At 34.3% G+C, this 21,884-nt stretch overlaps 2 protein-coding genes across 14 annotated transcripts in view; one reads left to right on the forward strand and one right to left on the reverse strand.

Moving 5' to 3' along the window:
- LOC105218914 (G-protein coupled receptor dmsr-1) overlaps nt 1-21,884 on the reverse strand; it is a 463,512-nt gene that overhangs the window by 204,217 nt on the left and 237,411 nt on the right. For 3 of the 13 annotated variants that reach the window (XM_054234665.1, XM_054234663.1, XM_054234662.1), the window contains exons 1-2: nt 3,197-3,487; nt 1,227-1,667 (exon numbers count right to left, since the gene is read on the reverse strand). The exons of 8 other annotated variants lie outside the window; for them this stretch is intronic. The gene's annotated coding sequence lies outside the window, so the exon portion shown is untranslated. Of the gene's footprint in view, nt 1-1,226; nt 1,668-3,196; nt 3,488-21,884 lie in introns of those variants that run through there. 2 more of the 13 variants (XM_054234666.1, XM_054234667.1) reach the window with 2 other exon arrangements.
- Nucleotides 1-21,884, forward strand: part of LOC128922794 (uncharacterized) — a 150,622-nt gene that overhangs the window by 52,306 nt on the left and 76,432 nt on the right. The gene's annotated exons all lie outside the window — the stretch shown is intronic.

Consider the following 21,884-nt stretch of genomic DNA (forward strand, 5'->3'; position numbering starts at 1 on the left):
AATATGTGTATACATATTTATATAATTGTATTTATTTCTGGCAAGCAGATATTTTAAGTGGGCACTAATTGTAACGTTAAAAATATTTATGTATATACATATGGATTTACATCCTGTAACAAAGTTTTTATTTACGTACAAACACACATAGGTGCAATTAAAAATAAATTCAATATGTACATATATTCATTATAACAATTGCAGTAACTGTGCGGGATGAAGTCCTTAATGTTAAGCAAAATTTCAATACCAATCAATTTTTAATTAAAAATTTTGGAATATGAATAAAATGACAAAAATGGGTATGCGCCGCAAAGTATGCAACAAAAATTTGAAGAGTCTAAATTTTACATCCTTACAACATTTTTTAATTTATTCATATTATGGAAAATATTATTAAATCGAATGATTAAAATTCCATAATAATAAAATATTCCAAAACATTTTTTTTTTAGAGTAAAATATAAAATATATATACTAAGACTGAGTCATTGTAAAAGCTGTAAAAAATTCTCCATGAAGATCAATTGTTTTTTTTTCATTTCCCTTCATTATTATTATTTATACATTTTTACGTTACCAGCAAGCAAAAAATAATTCTTTTTTCAGATTCACGTTTTTTGTGCCAAAAAGTATGCAAAACAAACAATTGCTGCTGTAAATGTTTGTTGATTTGAACTACTGTTGTTCACACCGCTGGTTAAAAAGCCGTTGAAAACTAGTTAAACTAACAATACCGACATTTAGGCGCGTAAACAAAACCTGGTTTGAACTGTTTTTTGTGGTGGCAGAAAAGTACGTGTTATTTCAATGAGCGGATAACGCTAGAATTGCAAGCATATTTTTTACATAAGATCTACAAAAACAAGTGCATAAATTTAACAGTTATACAACAAGTTTCGCAGATATAACGGTTTGGCGTTGAAATTTTTGGTATTTGGAGAAAAAAAAATAAAGAAATAAACTGGATAAAAGTGTAATTATAGGTAATAATTAAACATCATTTTATTTGTGGTTTCGAACCAAAATTTTCCATTGTATTCTCTAGAGCTGAATGTCTTTGAAAATAATTTTATTTTTTTAGTTTTTTGGTATTTTGGTATTTCACTTTAGACCATTTTTATTTGCAGCCACTGTATACGCCACACATTATTTACACTTCCTCATTGCTCACAAAGTATTTACACATACGCTAGTAAGCCAACAAATAATTCGAAAATACTTACAAATATAGCTGAAGTCCAAAATATCCACACAAGTGGGTGGTTATAAAGTATGGTTGCTCCCTGCTACTGATTTGCAGCAGCGCAGTACGCAACGTCCGATATTAGAGCGTTCACATCTGCTTTATTACACAAATATTTGAGCAGCATTGCACAGAAGAGAGCAGTCAGTAGTAACAACAACAAATTTTTAATAAATTTTGATAACAAAATTTGTGTTGTTTTTTCTCTTCTTTTGACGAAGCATGTACTCAGCACTCGGAAGCAATCACAAGCGGCATTTTTTAATAAAATCCACTTTTTATCTAAAACTCAACGGACGTTCGCAAATAATTGGAATGTGCGGTTGTTGGGGAGAAAAGTGCACAGCATGCACGCACGGAGTTTTTAGTTGGTTTGTAGAATTATAACAGAGTAGGGGGCGTGTGGTGTACAAACAGCTTGCTGAATGTATTTTTTTATGTTTTTTATTAGGCGTGGAAGTTGTTTGGAAGTGAAAAAGATATATATTTAAATTTATTGTTTTCATTTGGGGCAATTTTTATTGGGCATTGATGAAGATATGGAACAAAAAATATTTTATTTTTATTTAAAAATATTTAAATATTTTTTTTTAGAAATTTATTTTAATACTATTTTTTTTTAAATATTTTTAAACAATCTTTAATGTGATTTTTTTAATTTAATGTTGTTGTTTTAATATTAAAAAAATTTGATTTTTTTATTATTTATTTTTAATACTTTTTTTAACAATATGATATTTTAAATCAATGTTGTTGTTTTAATTTTTTTTATAAATATAAACATTTTCCAATTTTTTTTTTCGTGTTTTAATTTGTATTCTTGATATATATTTAAATTTTTTTTAATGTAAATTTAAAAAAAAAATTTAATAATTTTTTTAAAATTAAATAATATTAATTTTTAATTAATTTAACTTTTGGTTATTGTAATGTATATTAATTTTTAATATTTAATTTTTACATTTTTTCAAATAATCTTTTTAATATTGAATTAGTTTAATTTTCAATTTCGATTTATTTGAATTCTCAATATTTTTTTTTTTTTTGAAATATTTGTTTTTAATGAAATATATTATATATATTTTTATTAATAAAAAATTGAGGGTGTTTTGTAAATAAAATTTTAAACTATTTTCTTTAACATATTTAATTATTTTTCAATAATTTTTCGAAACATAAAGTTTTTTAAATTTTCAAATTTTTTTTTTTTTTAATATATTTTAATAATATGTATATTGGTCTACAACTTTGCTTCCGTGTTTTTTTTTTTTTGTAATTTTAAGGCTTTTTTTTTTTGTATAAAAACGGTTACAAAAATGTCATTCAAAATATTCGCCGTCGCTAGCTACTACTTTTGAGCATCTTACCTGCCAGTAATGCAGTATTCCGTGCGTATTCCGTGAAAATTTTGAGAATTCGGCTCAAAAAGTGACATTTTCAGGGATGCAAACAGATCGATACAAATATTTTGTTGGGTTAATGTTGACACAAATGTCCAGTCCAAGATCGATATAAAACGATTTTATCGACCAGTGCTTGACCCTAAAGACATTCCCGCAAATGTCGAGAATTCGGCTCAAAAAGTGACATTTTCAGTTGATAATAAGTTTGGAATGCAAACAGATCTCTACAAATATTTTGTTGGGTTAATGTTGACACAAATGTCCAGTCCAAGATCGATATAAAACGATTTAATCGACCAGTGCTTGACCCTAGAGACATCTATTGGAAAACGGCGGAAGCATAGTTGTAGACCTAATTAATTTTTAATTTTATATTTAATTTTATAATTCCACTTTCACTATAATATTTTTTTTCAAAACTTTTTTGAAATATTTTTTTTTCAATAATTGTTATAACTGTTAAATTTTTTTCTCACTGTTTTTTTTGTTGTTTTTTATTTTTTATTTTAGTGCCATAAAACTTTCACTAAATGCTCAAAAAACTCACACAACTCAAATTCGCACGCACATCCATTTTTCACACATTTTCCAAATTTATAAACCACACAAATTTTGCAACAATTTATGCGCTCACCGCATGATTTCTAATATTTATTATCAAAAATCATAAATTACGCTCTAATTGCCAATACGCTTTTAGTCACGCTTTTATTTTTAGTTTTCGTTTCTTTTTTTGCACTTCAAAATTTACGCGTTTAAAGAGAGTCCTCCGTCATAGACACCTGGCGTCCGTACTTCGTGTACTGCACGGAACGAATTCAAGTTGCTAACTGTTTTCACTGCCACTCGCAGTGGCCAACTTAAAGCGGCAGAATGTTTACAATACAGGCATTTCAATACTGAAGATACACATATACATATTTATATATATCTTGCTTGCATGTATGTATGTATGTATGTATGTGTATCCAGCTTTTGTTTAGGATTACCGAAATTTGTCGGACAAAATAGCGTTGCCATATATTCATAGTTGTGTACTGGAAATTCCAGTGAGACGCATGCGCTGCTCGAAATTGGCAATTGTTGCACGTGTGTTGCATGTCACAGCGCAAAATATACAAACAAACACACACACTGACACATGTAAGTTTGTTGTGATTGTAGAAATCAAAACATAATCAGCTGAGCGCACCGCTAAGGCAAATGTTTATCGGCATGAAGCGATATTTGTATCAACAAAACTGCTAAACAACAACAAAACAACAACAAGAGAACGACAACAACGCAAGGCATGTTAACACGAAATAAAAATCAGGCAACAACAACAACAACAACACAAAAACACAAATATTTGCAGCATTTCAAGGCAAACGCGAACCACTTAAGAATGCTCGCCCAGCCACTTCAGGCGGTCTCATGTGTGTGTGTGTGCTAATGGGTCGTTCCATGCGGGCGGTTGGGGCAAAGTGTAGTTGTTGTGCGTTTGTGTTTCGCCTTTGAAAAAGCAACACATGGAAGTGTGTTGAGTGAGTTACGAGGAACTAGATTTGTTTTGTCTATTTGCCGGGCGAAATTGTTTTCCCCGTGTGTACTTATATGTATATGCATATGTGAGGCTTCATATGTATATATAGGTACGTATATGTGTGTGTGTTTATTGAAAATAAACCGGAGAAAAGTTTTTAATTAAAAATGGCAAATTATGCAATGAATAATATGAAAATGTGTATTAAGAAAAAAATGAGTGGAATTCTATAAACATTTCAACACAAGAATTTCGCACACTACTGTAGCCGTAAATGTGGCATATTTGGAATTTTTGTAGCAATTACAGAAGGCAATGAGTCAGTTCTATATATTTAAATAATTATAAAAACGATTATAAGAAGTCGGCAAGTCAATCGACGATGCAACGAAATAAGGTTACGTAATAAAATTTCGTCACGTACGCCATAGAAGGTGCAAAACTCTTATCATAATTGAACTGATTTGAAAAACTTTTACTAAAATTTTTCATAGTAATCGGCTGTTTAAAGCATAATTTCATAAAAAAATTCAAATGAGGTGGCATCTACTGTGTGAAATTTTTATAATAAGTGAAGAAGTAAGTTATACGCTCGCAATTTATTGATGTAATTTTATAAAGACAACACCATTTGACCCATATATTCGGCATAAAGTCCAAGAGAATAACGAAAATCATCATACATAGTATATGAGGGCTGAGGTACATCCTGAACCGATTTCACTAACTTTCACCACCAACACACATTATATCCACGATTATACATATGTTCACTTAATTTGGCTCAAATATTTCACATATTAACCGATATATGCGGAGTAAACCCCACCGTATTTTTGAAAAACTTATAATTAGGTATATGGGAGCTAGGGGAAGCTATGGCGCGGTTTTAATAATTTTTAGAACAGAGACACACTACTAGAAGTAAACTATTACACAGATTTAACGATATTTTCGGTGAAAAATTACCCTTAGGCACTGAGTTCTTTATGTTCGATATCCGGGGCCTTGAAAATTTATAGTCTGAATTCTGCAATTTTTACACAAGTGAACCCACATATGATATACAGTATTTGTGGTAAGCTTTATTCCGCTATCTTCATCGGTTCGTCATGTATTCATTATAAAGTGAAGGAATCAGATGGAATTCACAATTGAGTTATATGGAAAGTAGTAGTGGTTGGGAACCGATTTCGACCATATTCCGTGTCATGAGTGTGTAAAGAAAATGTTATATACCGAATTTCATTGAAATTGGTCAAGTAGTTTCTGAGATATGGTTTTTGACTCATAAGTGGGCGGCGCCACACCCATTTTCCTTTTTTTTTATCTTTTAGTAATTTTCAATTTAACCCTTGTATGGGAGGTGGACGTGGTTATTTTCAGATTTCAACTATTTTCATGGTGTGTAATGCGGTATGTAAGGGAAGTGACTGCAGAGAGTTTGGTTTCTATAGCTTTACTAGCTTGCGAGATATATACAAAAAACCGAATTAAGGGCGGGGCCACGCTCACTTCCCCAAAAAAAATTACATCCGGAAATACCCCTCCCTGATGCAATTCTTTGTATCAAATTTTACTTTCATAACTTTATTTATAGCTTAGTTATGAATAGAGTGTTATAACTAAGCTTTTCGGTTTTCAGCGTTGTGTGGGCGTGGCAATGGTCCGATTTCGCACGCATACATGTACCAAGTTTTCTCAAGATATTTTAATTTTTACTCAAGTTATCCGCTGCACGAACAGACGGACGAACGGGTGGGCGGGCGGTCGGGCGTACGGACAGACAGACATCCGGATTTTAATTCGTCTCATTATCCTGCTCATTTCGATATGCATAATCCTAAATCTAACTCGTTTAGTTTCATGATTTACAAACAACCGTTAGGTGAACAAAACTTTAATACTATTTTAGCAACTTTGTTGCGAGAATAAAAATAACAAAAACTCTACGATATGGAAACCAAACTGTACTATATGTGAAGCATTGCGGAAAATATTGAAAATATTTTTTGAGTAGAGTTGCCACTTGTTTGATACAAACTATTTTTTTAATTAATTCAGTATCATGCAAAATAGTTGTATTAAGATTTACAGTTGGAAAATTTTATATTTTTTTAACAGCGTTGCCACCTATTTTTTTCAACCATTTTTTTACTTTTTGTTTTTTTTTGATTAGCGCTATAAAAATTTTAAATTAAATTTTAAGTTACATCTACGATTCATCTCATCTACACATGTTGACAACATGTTAATCAAATTTTGCTTTGTTTATGCATTCTGGCAATATGGTTTGTATTTAAATGATTTCCATAAAGAAAATTTGAAAAAAATAATACTGCCAGTTTCCTTGATTTAAATAAAATTTCGTGTGCAATGTGTGACTTATGCTTAGATACTTTACCTAATTTTAACTGAGTGTGCTTAATTGTGAAATAAAATAAAAGATCATTTAATGAGGTGTGAACATTAAAATCTTTCAAATTAATGCTTTTAAAGATTCTGTGTATTCGCGCGTGTATGTGTATTTAAGAGCGCTCGGTATACAAATATGAATGTGCAGACTTAGTGAAAGCAGCAATACATAAATTTTGACAATTTATGAGATTAGTGAAAGGCAAAATAATTTATAGAGGAAATTGAAACAGACATACATAATTTAGACTTGATATATGATCGTTGTCATAATCGAAGTTACATATATTCCAATTATTTCTTCTTATTCGTTAATCAGAAAGCGTCTAATAGCATGGAATTAATTAACTCAATTTCATTTCCATGGTCACAGTGTGCGCCAGTGTTATGGACAAGTAAAAGCTCAGCACTCACTTACATAAATCCAATTGATAAAGTCACATAAAAGCGCAGTTATTTCTAGAAATATTTACCCAAGCAAAAATCAGGTCAGGCACCCATTGTTTTCGCCATCAACTGCACCTTAAGGCAATGACAGCTGTCAATACAATAATTATTTATTTTATTCAGATGATTTAATTAATCATTTAATGCTGTGATGACAAAAAGAAGAAGTTTGCACAAGAGAGTTGAGTTCAAGTAGAGTTCTTCTAATCATCTTGTATAGCTTACAACTCCACTATGGGCAAAAAAAGGTAAAAACAAAACATGGCCGAAGGACGTTAACCCCGCCCAAAGTGTAAAGAAACTCCTGCCAAAAGTCAGTGACCTCGACCAAAAAGTAAAAAAAAAAGTCCCGTCAAAGGTCATTGACATCTGCCAAAATCTAAACGAACCCCAGTCAAAGGACATTGACCCCGATCGTGGTTTGTTTACATTTTGGTCGGGGTTTATTTACATTTGTCCCGAAGTCAATGACCTTTGACTGGGGTTTGTTTACTTTTTCGCCAAGGTCAATGACCTTTGTTGTGCGTGTATGACCTTTTTCCTTGGTTTTCAGTTTAAGAGTCCACGTAAGGTTTTTCAAAGTTGAAAGTTTGAGTGCTTACGTGAAGCACGTATTCTCTTGTTTTCTCATTTTCAGGGATCACTTGAGACAAAATTTACAGTCTACATTTTAAGAGATCACTGGTTTGTTTATATAAGTTGAGGGGTAAAGAAAATACAAGCTTATTAAAAATTTGAGGGGTCACTTGAGCTCAGGTTTCTTTATTAACATTTGGAAGTTAGTTTGTAGGTTTGCCTACATTTGAAGATTTCACATGATCAAGTTTTTGACAAATTCAGTAGTCAAGTGAAGTAGTATTAGTTAACATTTTGGAGACAATTTGAGGACAGGTTTGTTTAAATTTGGCGGCGTGAATGCTTTTGTTCTTCATTGGTTACGAGATGCATTCGTTTGGTTTAACGCACACGCGATGGAAATATGTGCCTTGGTTGTTGTATGGATTTTTAGATTCGACACCCATCTCAAGAAATATAAAGCGTTCAAGTGTATTCTTTCCAAAATGAAAGAATTCATAAAATTTCTTTCAAGATAATACTTTTTGTGAGAAAAAAGAAATTATAGTTAAAAAAAAAACATTGAAAGAATGCATACTACCGCCTGCTGTGACGACAGAATTTCGCTTTGTGTCTGCTTTTTAAGCTTCAAGCTAAAGAAATGCCCATGCGCGTAGGCAAAGAGTTGCATTATTCTTAGTAAATACGAAGAATACATGCTACCTGCGCAATTCTTTAAAAATTTCAGCTTTGATGTTTATGTAATATGTGTGAGGCTTAAAACAATGAGTAATATTTTAATCTTTGCCAAAAATGTGCATTTTAATTTGCGAGTGGCAAAGTATTTACTTTTAATCTTTAATTCAACGGTAAATAAATGAATGGCTCTATAATGCCTAAAAGCTTTCTACGCTTTTCACTGTCTATAGGAGAAATTCAAGTTTTATTTGCAATTTTGTTATTAAATTATTTGCTCACACTCACTTCTCGCAACCGCTTTACCGAAGTCGACCGCAAAACCGCAGCTGCCACAACATTTCCTTATATGCTTTTTGTTTGTGTTCCACTCCACAATGAAGCCGACTTTCACACAGCTGCTCTGTCGGCATTACTTCCGCCTTTCTACGTGGAGGCAAACGTGCGTGCTCGAGTGGCAGCTGCTCGGTTGTGAACTCTTGTCGTGGGCTTATGCAACTTTGCCACTCTTTGTGGTATCGTGAGAATTTGTCAAAATGGACACAAGAGTAAGTTTCTTTTTGTTTTACTTAAAGTGTTTAATCAAAGTGTATGAATTATTTATTCATTGGATAAAGTAGTGAAAGTAAAGACTAAACATTGTCTCTTTCACTTTTGGCAGTATTTCATTGACTTTCTTTTCAGTGCACTGTAGTTCTCAACTGGTTTAAATAACATATTTGTAAGGAGTTACCTACCTGTCATACGGAATAATTTGAACATATGTAATTTTAATATCTCTATAGATTCTAACACCGTTTATGACTTTGTAAGCTTAAACATAGAATTTGAAGAATTGCCATTTGAACGAAATAGTCAGTTTATATTAATGGAAAATAATTTTATAAAATTTGTACGTGTAAATCGGTTTGTTGTTGTTTATATTTCTGCAGCCGTGAGGCCAATTAGTAATTGAAATGTGAGTTGATGAAACGCAGACAGTATTTATAGATATTCATACAATATACAAATGTAGAAGGCGTTAATAGAAATATACTACAATTTAATTAAATAATAAACGTTTAAATATTCATTCGGCAATGCGAGGTAATATAAACAATAACAAGTCTCTAGTCAAAAAATTTGAAAGCAATTTTCAACAAAAGCAAACACGGAAAGACTAAGTTCGGGTGTAACCGAATAATTTATACTCTCCCAATTTATTTATGTAGTTTTATTAAGATAACACACAATTTGACCCATATATTCGGCATAAGGTCCACAAGAATAACGAATATCATCATATATAGCATATCATATAATTCTTGAACCGATTTCACTCATTTTCACCACCAAGGTACACTATATCCAAGACTATACGCTCACTTAATTTTGTTAAGATATCTCATAATTAGGTATATGGGAGTTAGGGGAAGTTATGAGCCGATTGTAACCATTTTTGGTGCAGAAAACCACTATTAGAAGTAAATGATTCTCTCTGAATTAAATTGAAATATCTGAGAAATGTACCAATATTTTCGGTGAAAAATTACCCTAAGGCACTGAGTTCTGCATATTCGATATCCGGTGCCTTGAAAAGTTATAATCATATATCGACAATTTTTCTACAAGTGATGCCACAGCTTAAATACATTTATGTATTTATGTAAAATTTTATTCCGCTAACTTCATTGGTTCCTAATGTATATACTATAAAGTGAACGAATCAGATGGAATTCAAAATTTATCCGTGTCATCAGGGTGTCAAGAAAATTTCATTGAAAGCAGTAGAGTAGTTTATGAGATATTTAGTTATTGACCGGTAAGGGAAGTGGTCTTGGTTAATATCCGATTATATAAATTTTTATAGCGTGTAATGGGTTACGTAAGGGAAACTGCAGAAAGTTTGGGAGATATTCACAAAAAACTTATTTATTTCAAGTTTTAAGAAAATGTACCGACTACTTAAGAATATAAAAAATCGATTACTAAATAATAAAAAATATAGCCTTTTGGACCATATCTCCCATGGTCCGTTTTCTAAACAAATTGGTTTAATTTGTGATTATAAATTATTTAGGAGGAACATTTCGAGATTTCTTCCTGGAATTTTTTGAGCAAATTTTGTGACCTTTATGAGACTGCTCCTGTTCTTTTGAGATATATCATTTTGGTACCAAAATAATAAGTAATCGATGTAATTTTTATTTTCAGTGGAAAAAATAAAATTTTAAGCAACAAATAGCTAAGCCAGATACTTCATACTACTATAAACACATATAAGTACAAGTAGATATGGTATTTATATAATATAATATAATATATTTATACATAAGTATGTATGTTAACATCAATTATCTGTTGTAAATTTCCGTCACGCATCACTTTTACTACGTTGCCTGGCTTACCACAGCATACAAACCGCTGTACGTGATGGGCTAAATTACCGTTGTTGCATGTATTAAAGCGTATATTTGTATCAAAATGCTATTTAAATACTTCCCTTTAAGTTGTTGCCTTAGTTTCTTTGTAGTTTCAAGCGCTCTTTAGTTAGCAGAGGCATGTACTCACTTCAGTGGGTTGCTTCTTAAGGAAGCAAGAATTAAATTAATTTTACATCAAATATGTTGTTATGGAGTTTAAAAATATTCCAATTTAAGTAGGAACTCTGAATAGCATGGTATCAAGTAAAAATGCAAGCGTTATTAACGAAAATCCTTAATATAGTCTTATGTATAACTCTAGAGGCTTAAAAAAATTCAGAGAGAGGTAGAGAACTAATTACTTTTTCAGGTCTCAGTTTATGTTCCAGAATGGTGAAAATATATAATTCTTCAAAAGGTGTTGATTTGGTTCATGATAGCATCTTAAGTATCCCAAGAAAAAGATAATGTTTGTAAGTCTTGAAGAAACCGGATAACTAGAGAAGAATGTTCAACTAAACAAAGTAAATGTAAGACATGGGAAACGCATTTAATCCGAAGTCTTGCGCAATCATTTCTACTTTTTTATTCAGAAGACATAAGAGATCTCGTTGAGATCCCTTTTATTCAAGTATAAAGCTCATTGAGAGGGTTTTCCTTCAATATACTAAGTTCCTCTAGGGTAACAGAGATGTTTCTAGCTCATCGTATTACAAACAACTTCCACAACTGACAACTGCGAAAGAATGTTTACTGGGTAATGATCGGTTAGAATCCTACAATAAGAAAATATTGTGAGCAAAAAGTTCAATGGACTTATTCCATTTTAACTTGGACTAGAATGACCTTACAGCCGTGTTAGGTAGTGTTTTTTGATACAGTTCAGTCATAAACTCGGAGATCGGTATAGCGACTCATTTGTAGTCAGATGGTATTAGGATGAGAGATTCTTTTCCTTCTCTGCATTTATGGATACAAAATTAAAAGCTTTTTCGGAAGATCTTCACAATATGAATAATCGGATGAGTCACTTACTGATCATCTAGACACGAGTTCGACTAAAGCTTTAACAATATTTCTAACGCTGTATTGTCATTGGCTTAATGAATTTATTTTTTGTGCATTTTAATATATTAATATCAATAGAAAATTATCATTGACTTATTTAATATTAATTTTGTTATGAAAAGGCATTGTGCCATAAAACCACTAATTACGACATAATACTAGAGAAACCATAACTGTAGCCCGACAAGTTTGGTGATATTCGCGAAACTTGTTGAAATGAAACTTTTGTTATTTATACATTTTGAGTAGACAAAATACTAAATTGCTAAGCTAACATTTCATTTGTTGTCACTCCTTTGATCTCCCGTATAATTACACAATTCGGTTTCAGCATAAAATGTAATTTAACTTTAAATAACACAGAAGTGGACAAAGGTAACCAGGTATTTATTTGAGGACAGCGCTGTAAGGCGAGCAGCTATTATTATTGAAAGCTATTTGGATGAGGTGTTCACAAAATAATTACAATTCACACTGTGGCTGGTTAATTATTGTGAAACAAATGCAGCTGGCCATTGAGTGCTCTGAAAAGCAAAAGCAACCAAGAAAAAATTTAAACTACATTCTTGGAATTCGGAAAACCGTTTATTCGTTTCTATTTTATAATTTATAGTGTGATTTTAAACGGTAATTTTCCCGATTGTAGCTTTAGTTGTTTAAGAGAAGAGTTATAAATGCATTGAAAGCTATTTCAGTAGTATTTTTATTGAAAACTAAATTTGAGAATTCAAGATTTCGAGGATTTTGAGATTTAAACTTTGTTGGCAACTATATCGCTATCTAGTGTAAGGTTTTTCGAAAACGTCGCTACAAAAGCAGACCGATAGGGACAGCAAATGACGCTATATTTTTCCCGCTCTTTTAACAATCTCATCAGTAAAGTTTGATATTTTATCGTGGAAAGATATAGTACAATTCAACAACGAGTCGAAATTATTCAAATTTACTACGTGAAATTCAGCGTCAGTGGCCTCAACTTCAAGAGCGCTACGTCTTTCGTACCGATGAGGCTCATTTCTGACTGATTGGTCTGGCAGCAATTCACACATACTCCATTAGTCATCAATTCATCCCGAAAAAATTACGGATAGGTGCGGTTTAGGGGTCGTATTTCTTCCGTGATGATTGATGATCAATATCGGAACGTTTCTGTGAATAAGGATCGCTAGCTCTCAATGATAACCGAATATTTATGGTCCAAATTGGATGATATGGACTTGGACAATATGTGGTTCCAACAGGACGGCATCACAAGCCACACAGCGACTGTTACAATCGATTTATTGAAAACCAAGTTTGGTGAACGTTTTATATCACGAAATGGCCCAGTCAAGTGTCCGCCTACGTCGTGCAATTTGACGATGTTAGACTATTTCCTGTGGGGCTACGTCAAGTCTATGGTCTATGCCAACAAGCCAGCGACGATTGATGAACTTCGTACGAATATCGAATGTGAAATTGTATCAGTATCGGCCGATTTATGCTTGAAAACCGTCGAAAATTGGGTTTAGCGTCTGAACTTCTGCAAGCGTGCCGGTGGTGGCCATGCAAAGAAATCGCGTTCCATACATAATGGCATCGAATGTACTTTCACTATTAAAAAAAAAACGTTTGTAGCGCTCTTAGGGGCCATCCATAAATTACGTCACACGAATTTAAGGACTTTTTAACCCCTCTCCCTCTCCTTGTCACATGTTGTCACATTTTGAACTCACCCCCCCTCTGACGTGACGTCACCCATTTTCCAATTTTATGGATTTATCATAAAATAAAAAAAAATGTTATTTTATTTATTCTTATATTTATTGAATAATCTTTAATAAAATCAACATTTAGTTAAATATTAAAGTACAGAGGCAACGAATGACTAGTCAAGAAATAATAGATACTTAATTATACTAATTAAAACAAGTAAGGAAGGGCTAAGTTCGGGTGTAACCGAATATTTTATACTCTCCCAATTTATTTATGTAGTTTTATTGAGATAACACACAATTTGACCCATAAATTCGGCATAAGGTCCACAAGAATAACGAAAATCATCATAAATAGTATACGGGGACTGAGGTAATTCCTAAACCGATTTCACTCGTTTTCACCACCAAGATACAATGTATCGAAGACTATACGCTCACTTAATTTAATATTACTTATAATTAGGTATGTGGGATCTGGGGGAAGTTATGACCCGATTTTTACCATTTCAGGTACAGAGAGAAACTGTTATAAGAAAAAAATTCAGAGAGAATGAATTACATAAAAATATCTGAGGGATTTACCTATATTTTCGGTGAAAAATTACCCTTAGGCACTGAGTTCTTCATGTTCGATATCAGGGGCCTTGAAAAGTCATGATTCGATTTTGACAATTTTTCCACAAGTGATGTCACAGTTCAAATACAGTATTTGTGTAATCTTTTATTCCGCTATCTTCATTTGTTCCTAATGTATACATTATAAAGTGAACGAATCAGATGGAATTCAGAATTGAGTTATATGGGAAGTGGACGTAGTTGTGAACCGATTTGGGTGTCAAGAAAGTGTTATATACCGAATTTCATTGAAATCGGTCGAATAGTTCTTGATATATGGTTTTTGACCCATAAGTGGGCGACGCCACGCTCATTTTCCATTTTGTAAAAAAATCTCAGTGCAGCTTCCTTCTGCCATTTCTTATGTAAAATTTGGTGTTTCTGACGTTTTTCGTTAGTGAGTTAACGCACTTTTAGTAATTTTCAACCTAACCTTTGTATGGGAGGTGGGCGTGGTTATTATCCGATTTTTGGACTGTGTAAGGAAATGGCTAAAATGAACGACTGCAGAAAGTTTGGTTTATATAGCTTTATTGGTTTGCGAGTTACATACAAAAAACCTATTTGGGGGTGGGGTCACGCCCACTTTTCCAAAAAAATTACATCCAAATGTGCCCCTCCCTAATGGGATCCTATGTTCCAAATTTCATTTTCATAACTTTATTTGTGGCTTAGTTATGACACTGTATAGGTTTTCGGTTTCCGCCATTTTGTGGGCGTGGCAGTGGACCGATTTGGCCATTTTCGAAAGCAACGAACGAATAGAAGTCACTGCGCCGGCGCGAAGCATGTGCGACGGCACTTGGCAGTCTTGCAAACAACAACAAGCATGCATACGCAGCGGTGAAACCACGCCACCGCCGGCAGAAGTAGCCGCCCGTGATCGGCGTGGTACAGAGCAGCCAGTCGTCTAGCACCCAGGAGCGCAGCAGAGCGGGAAACGATATTGCCCTAAATTTTGAAATGTGATGTCACAAAGCTTTTGACCCCTCCCTGCCCCTTCAAGGTGTGACGTAATTTATGGATGGCCCCTTATTGAAAACCATTTATATCATTGTGTCGGTAGAAAATTGACTCAAGGATTTAAGACATTTGAACTCGAATTTTTATTTTTTTATATATATTTTTTTCAATTTAGTTTGTTCCAACCACTAAATTCGTTCAATATCTTCATATTTGCCTTCATTCAATATCTTTATTTTGCTCTTTGATTTAATTCCTATTTTCTTCAATACTAGTTACTTAATCCAAGCAGTCTGTTTGAACCTTGTAGCAGTGTATCTTAAGAGTAAAAGAGAGAGAGAGAGTGTATCTTTAAAGCTAATTTTTCGAAAACGGTCATTAGGTTTCATGTTTCACTATAGTGTATGTCTGTATAAACTGGATGCTTATATTGGTCTCGGGATTTATGAGTAAATATGAAGCCCTAGACGCTAATTCAGTTTCGAGAGAATGAAAATTGTTCATTGAATATTACAGAGCCAAGTGAAACGTAATGATGAATGAGATACCAGGTATTGTTATTAATATCTGAAGGACTGACTTAGTAGAGCTTAAAAGACCACTGAAAGCTTAACATCGAATTTCAAACTAATAGCTAAGTAAATAAAGTTTACGACCAATAGGAAAGGCTCGGAAACAAGTAGGGCTTCAGAATACTGCATTCAGCACTTTTTTGGTGTTTTTTTCTTTATACATATAACTACGAATTGGGCGTGGTCGAGGAAGAGACTTAAACAGGAAGGAGTGTGCTACTGGACAGATGGGGTTCGGAGCTTAGAAAAAGCGTGTTGGAGATCTACTGTGGTGAACTCGGCAACAACTTTATTTCTGGGTTTCAGTTGTTTAACTTTCCAGCAGAAGGTAAATGTGTTTTTCGATAGCAGGGTAACTGCGGTTCCACTCCTGTTGTATTGATATATCACATTTTCAAAAGTGCTTCGTCTTTGCTTAATCATAGTAGTTTTAACTGACCTTTGTCCGTTTGATACCGGAAACAGTGTCAAAATTATTGCCTCCGTAAAATATTTTTACACCGTATTGCAACAAAGTTTCAATTACCTTTTATTAAATTTTAATTGAAATTATTTTTAAATTATTCAAAAAAGCTTTTGTTCATTAAAATAAAAAAACAAACAACGAGAAGAAATAAACGCACGAAAAGTACGGCAAGAGCCACTTGTCAACGGCACGGCGGTCTCTCGGTTCATTATAACGTAATGAAATATTATTATGCCGCACAAACTGTCGTTGATATCATGGCTGAAAGTTTGTTTGTCACGGTTTCAGTAAACGGAATCCAATTAACGGCAGAAGGAGGAGGGAAAAAATTATACGTGAAGCGCAAATGTATGATAGACACCCAAGGGGAATAAATATGAGAGCCGGCTGCATGACACTGCTGACCAAGTGACCAACCCTCAATTAGTAGTCAACAGTATATGGAATACATATATTTATATAAGTTACAAGCATTTTCACGTTTTTATGGCGTTGTTGAGGTTATAAAGAGTAATTATACTCTCGCAACAAAAGTTGCTAAGAGAGTATTATAGTTTTGTACACATAACGGTTGTTTGTAAGTCCTAAAACTAAACGAGTGAGATATAAGGTTATATATACCAAAATGATCAGGGTAACGAGTAAAGTTCAAGTCCGTCCGTCCGTCCGTCTGTCCGTCTGTCCGTCCGTGCAAGCTGTAACTTGAGTAAAAATTGAGATATCTTAATGAAACTTAGAACACGTGTTCCTTGGCACCATAAATCAGAAGGTTAAGTTCGAAGATGGGCGGAATCGGACCACTGCCACGCCCATAAAATGGCGATAACCAAAAACACATAAAGAGCTATAACTAAGCCATAAATAAAGAAATAAAATTTGGTATGAAGGATCGCACTATGAAGGGGCATATTTGGAAGTAATTTTTTTGGGGAGGTAGGCATGGCCCCGCCCCCAAATAGGTTTTTTGTACATATCTCGGAAACCAATAGAGCTATATAAACCAGACTTTCTGCAGTCGTTTTTTTTTTGTATGTATGTGATTGGCGTTGCAACCGTTTAGCCCGTTATAGCCGAATCGACGATAGTGCGCCACCTCTCTCTCTCCTTCGCAGTTCGGCGCCAGTTGGAGATCCCAAGTGTAACCAGGTCGCTCTCCACCTGGTCCCTCCAACGGAGTGGAGGCCTTCCCCTTCCTCGGCTTCCTCCGGCGGGTACTGCATCGAACACTTTCAGGGCTGGAGTGTTTTCGTCCATTCGGACAACATGACCTAGCCAGCGTAGCCGCTGTCTTTTTATTCGCTGAACTATGTCAATGTCGTCGTATAACTCGTACAGCTCATCGTTCCATCGTCTGTGGTATTCGCCGTTGCCAATGTTCTGAGGACCATAAATCTTGCGCAAAATTTTCCTCTCGAAAACTCCTAGTGTCGTCTTATCTGATGTTGGCATCGTCCAAGCTTCTGCACCGTAAAGCAGGACGGAAATGATAAGCAACTTGTAGAGCTTGATTTTGGTTCGTCGAGAGAGGACTTTACTGTTCAATTGCCTATTCAGTCCAAAGTAGCACCTGTTGGCAAGAGTTATTCTGCGCTGGATTTCGAGGCTGACATTGTTCGTGTTGTTGATGCTGGTTCCCAGGTATACGAAATTATCTACGACCTCGAAGTTATGACTGTCAACAGTGACGTGGGAGCCAAGACGCGAATGCGCCGACTGTTTGCTTGATGACAGTTGATATTTCGTCTTGTCCTCATTCACCTCCAGACCCATACGTTTCGCCTCCTTATCCATGCAGGAAAAAGCAGAACAAACAGCGCGGTTGTTGCTTCCAATGATATCAATATCATCGGCGTACGCCAGGAGCTGTACACTCTTGTAGAAGATTGTACCTTCTCTATTTAGCTCTGCATCTCGTATTATTTTTTCCAGCATCAGGTTAAAGAAGTCGCACGAGAGTGAGTCACCTTGTCTGAAACCTCGTTTGGTATCGAACGGCTCGGAGAGGTCCTATCCAATCATGACGGAGCTTTTGGTGTTGCTCAACGTCAACTTACACAGCCGTATTAGTTTTGCGGGGATACCAAATTCAGACATCGCGGAGTAAAGGCAGCTCCTTTTCGTGCTGTCGAAAGTCGTTTTTTTTTTAGCCACTTCTTAATACAGTCCAAAAATGAAAGAAATCGGATAATAACCACGCCCACCTCCCATACAAAGGTTAGGTTGAAAATGACTAAAAGTGCGTTAACTCACTAACGAGAAACGTCAGAAACACCAAATTTTACATAAAAAACGGCAGAAGGAGTTTGAACTGAGAGTTTTTTACAAAATGGAAAATGGGCGTGGCATCGCCCACTTATGGGTCAAAAACCATATCTCAAGAACTACTCGACAGATTTCAATGAAATTCGGTATATAATATTTTCTTGACACCCTGATGACACTGGTGGAATATGGGCGAAATCGGTTCACAACTACGCCTACTTCCCATGTAACTCAATTTTGAATCCTTCTGATTCGTTCACTTTATAATGTATACATAAGGAACCGATAAAGATAGCGAAATAAAACTTTACACAAATACTGTATTTGAGCTGTAACAACACTTGTGGAAAAATTGTCAAGACATGAAGAACTCAGTGCCTAAGGGTAATTTTTTACCGAAAATATAGGTAGATCTCTAAATAAATTGCGAGAGTATAAAATGTTCGGTTGCACCCGAACTTAGCCTTTCCTTACTTGTTTTTGGTTGTTGTTGTTCCATTTTTTGGCGACATGCAGAAAAACGTTGCTTCATTTACTTTGTGTTTCTTACTTGCATATACAAACATATTTATGTGATATATGTATGTACATTAGTGGTAGCCTTTGCCGAACTTTATTATATGCAAACAATATATGTAGCATTTCATTGTGGCGAGCTTAGGCGGCAGGTTTTTCTGTCAGTTTTCGCTTTTTTATTTATATTTTTTTGTTTGTCGTTCTGTGGATGTCTCTAACGCCGTGCAGCTAATTAAAATGAAAAAATATGGCAAAAAGATAACGAGGTCCAAGGAAATAAAGAAATAAAAAGAAAAACACCAAAAATAGCAAAATAAATAAATGGTGAATGGTGCGACACATTTCATGCGCTTTATGAGCTTTACATAAGCACAATGGCAAGTACCCAGCAAGCAGGTGAGGCAGTGATCAGATCCCACCCTGAAACTAAACGAAAATATACGATGATTCATGCTTGGAAGGCTTTAGAAAAGCTTTTCAGGTGAAAAAGCTTCTTAGTATAAAAAAACTTTTCAAACTCATATAAACTCTCCGAAACAAAAATATAAGAGCTTTCATGCTAGTAATACTAAGGTTCCATTAAAGCTTCGGAAAAGCTTTTCATGCGTGACTAAAAAAGCTTCTAGATTCCATCCAAATTATACATATGAAGATTCAGGTTTAGCCGCTAAGTGCCCTGAAAGCTTTTCGCCGAAAGCGTCAGACCTAAAGCTCAGTTTGAAAATGTGTCAAGTTCAAAGCTTTTATGAGCGAGCATCTAACATTGGTGGAATCATAATACCATAGCTTGGTTATAACTCAAGAGCTTGAAAATACATTGTAACCCAAAAAAACTCGTTAACTGACTCTCATAGTGAGAATACGAGCGCACTGAAAAAGAAAAAGTTTTCACCATAAATAATCGCAACGATTTTCCTACCGGGTTAGTCTACTTGTATACGCATATTTTTTACAACTGTTTATTTTGGTGGCTCATAACCACATATTTAAGCGTATTTCTTGACGTAAGTTCGCATTTGCCAACCAGCATTTAATAGACACCATTAACTTATGACCGCATGACATAATAATTTTGGCAAAAAAAAAACCAAATAAGTGCCAATAAATTATATGCACAAATAGAATGTTGCAGAAAACCCATTTTGTCCGGTGAGCCGTTCGATAAAGAACGAGACACATTTGTTGGCTAGTCAAACAAATAGTGGATAGGTGTCCTTGAAACAGTATATCTAACAGTAATCGACTTGAATTATCACAGTGGATCTATAAAGTTGAATAGTAGATTACATTGTTGAATGAAGATATTCGTTCACAGAAGAGGGGCCGATTTTTGGACTAGAGTTGTTTCTGTGATAGATTCTCGAAGTCACTTACTGACATACATATATCAAAGACCTGAAAGAGTTGAAGAGATATGGTCTCTCTCTATACTAAATTTTTTGAATAGATTAGGCTAGGTTCAGTGAGAAAACCCACACAGTCGTGAATGGACCAGAGAGTTTTTCAGGTGGTCTAATGAATAGTTCTCATAGCTCTCAGACCAGCCTTAGTGAGATCGTTTTATAGTGCCAGGATTTCTCCGTTTCCATATTCTCCGTTTCTCTGTAATGAAGTAAATAACCACCTTTCTTCCGATCTATTTAATCATAAAAAAATATCCTTGAGAGGTAGCAAAAATAATACAGTTAATTTTTGAATTTCACCGTTATTTATTTCCTTGAAGCAACACAAAAGAATAAATGCCATTTTCATTTCATTGATCAGCTGAACAATGCCGGGTAATTCTTTGCCCCAAGCAGTAAGCTGCTATTTGTAGGAAATTATAATTTTTTTCTGTTAGCAGAAAGTAGAAGAACAAGCACAAAAAGTATATTTGTAAGCGTAATGTAGACATACAAATACAATAAAGGAGCAGCTAAGCAAACATGCATAATACATTGTCGAGGCGAGATTAAAATGTCGAGGTAAACAAGTGGGAGCCGGCAAAATAAGCTAACGGTAAATGGAAATATAAGCAGACACAACATATGTAGTATACAAATTGCATACAAGTAGAAAATGGAAAAAAAAACAAGTAAGGAAGGGCTAAGTTCGGGTGTAACCAAACATTTTATACTCTCGCAATTTATTGATGTAATTTTATAAAGATAACACAATTCGACCCACATATTGGGTATAAAGTTCAAAGAAAGATTTCACTCGTTTTCACCACCAAGATACAATGTATCGAAGACTATCCGCTCTCTTAATTTAATATTACTTATAATTAGGTGTATGGGATCTGGGGGAAGTTATGACCCGATTTTTACCATTTCAGGTACAGAGAGAAACTGTTATAAGAAAAAAAATCAGAGGGAATTACATTAAGATATCTGAGGGATTTACCTAAGTATATTTTCGGGGAAAAATTACCCTTAGGCACTGAGTTCTTCATGTTCGATATCAGGGGCCTTGAAAAGTCATGGTTCGATTTTGACAATTTTTTCACAAGTGATGCAACGGATCATATACAGTGTTTGTGTAAAGTTTTATTCCGCTATCTTCATTTGTTCCTAATGTATATATTATAAAGTGAAGGAATAAGATGAAATTCAAAAATGAGGTATATGGGAACTTGTCGTGGTTGTGCACCAATTTCGTCCATTTTTCACACGTGTCACCAGGGTGTCAAGAAAATATTATATACCGAATTTCATTGAAATCTGTCTAGTAGTTCCTGAGATATGGTTTTTGACCCATAAGTGGGCGACGCCACGCCCAGTTTCCAATTTGTTAAAAAGTCTCAGTGCAGCTTCCTTCTGCAATTTCTTATGTAAAAATTGGTGTTTTTGACGTTTTTCGTTAGTGAGTTAACCCACTTTTAGTAATTTTCAACCTAACCTTTGTATGGGAGGTGGGCGTGGTTATTATCCGATTTCTTTCATTTTTGGACTGTATAAGGAAATGGCTAAAATAAACGACTGCAGAAAGTTTGGTTTATATAGCTTTATTGGTTTGCGAGTTATATACAAAAAACCTATTTGGGGGTGGGGTCAC

Source organism: Zeugodacus cucurbitae, chromosome 6 (assembly GCF_028554725.1).
Source record: "Zeugodacus cucurbitae isolate PBARC_wt_2022May chromosome 6, idZeuCucr1.2, whole genome shotgun sequence".
Lineage (NCBI taxonomy): Eukaryota > Metazoa > Arthropoda > Insecta > Diptera > Tephritidae > Zeugodacus > Zeugodacus cucurbitae.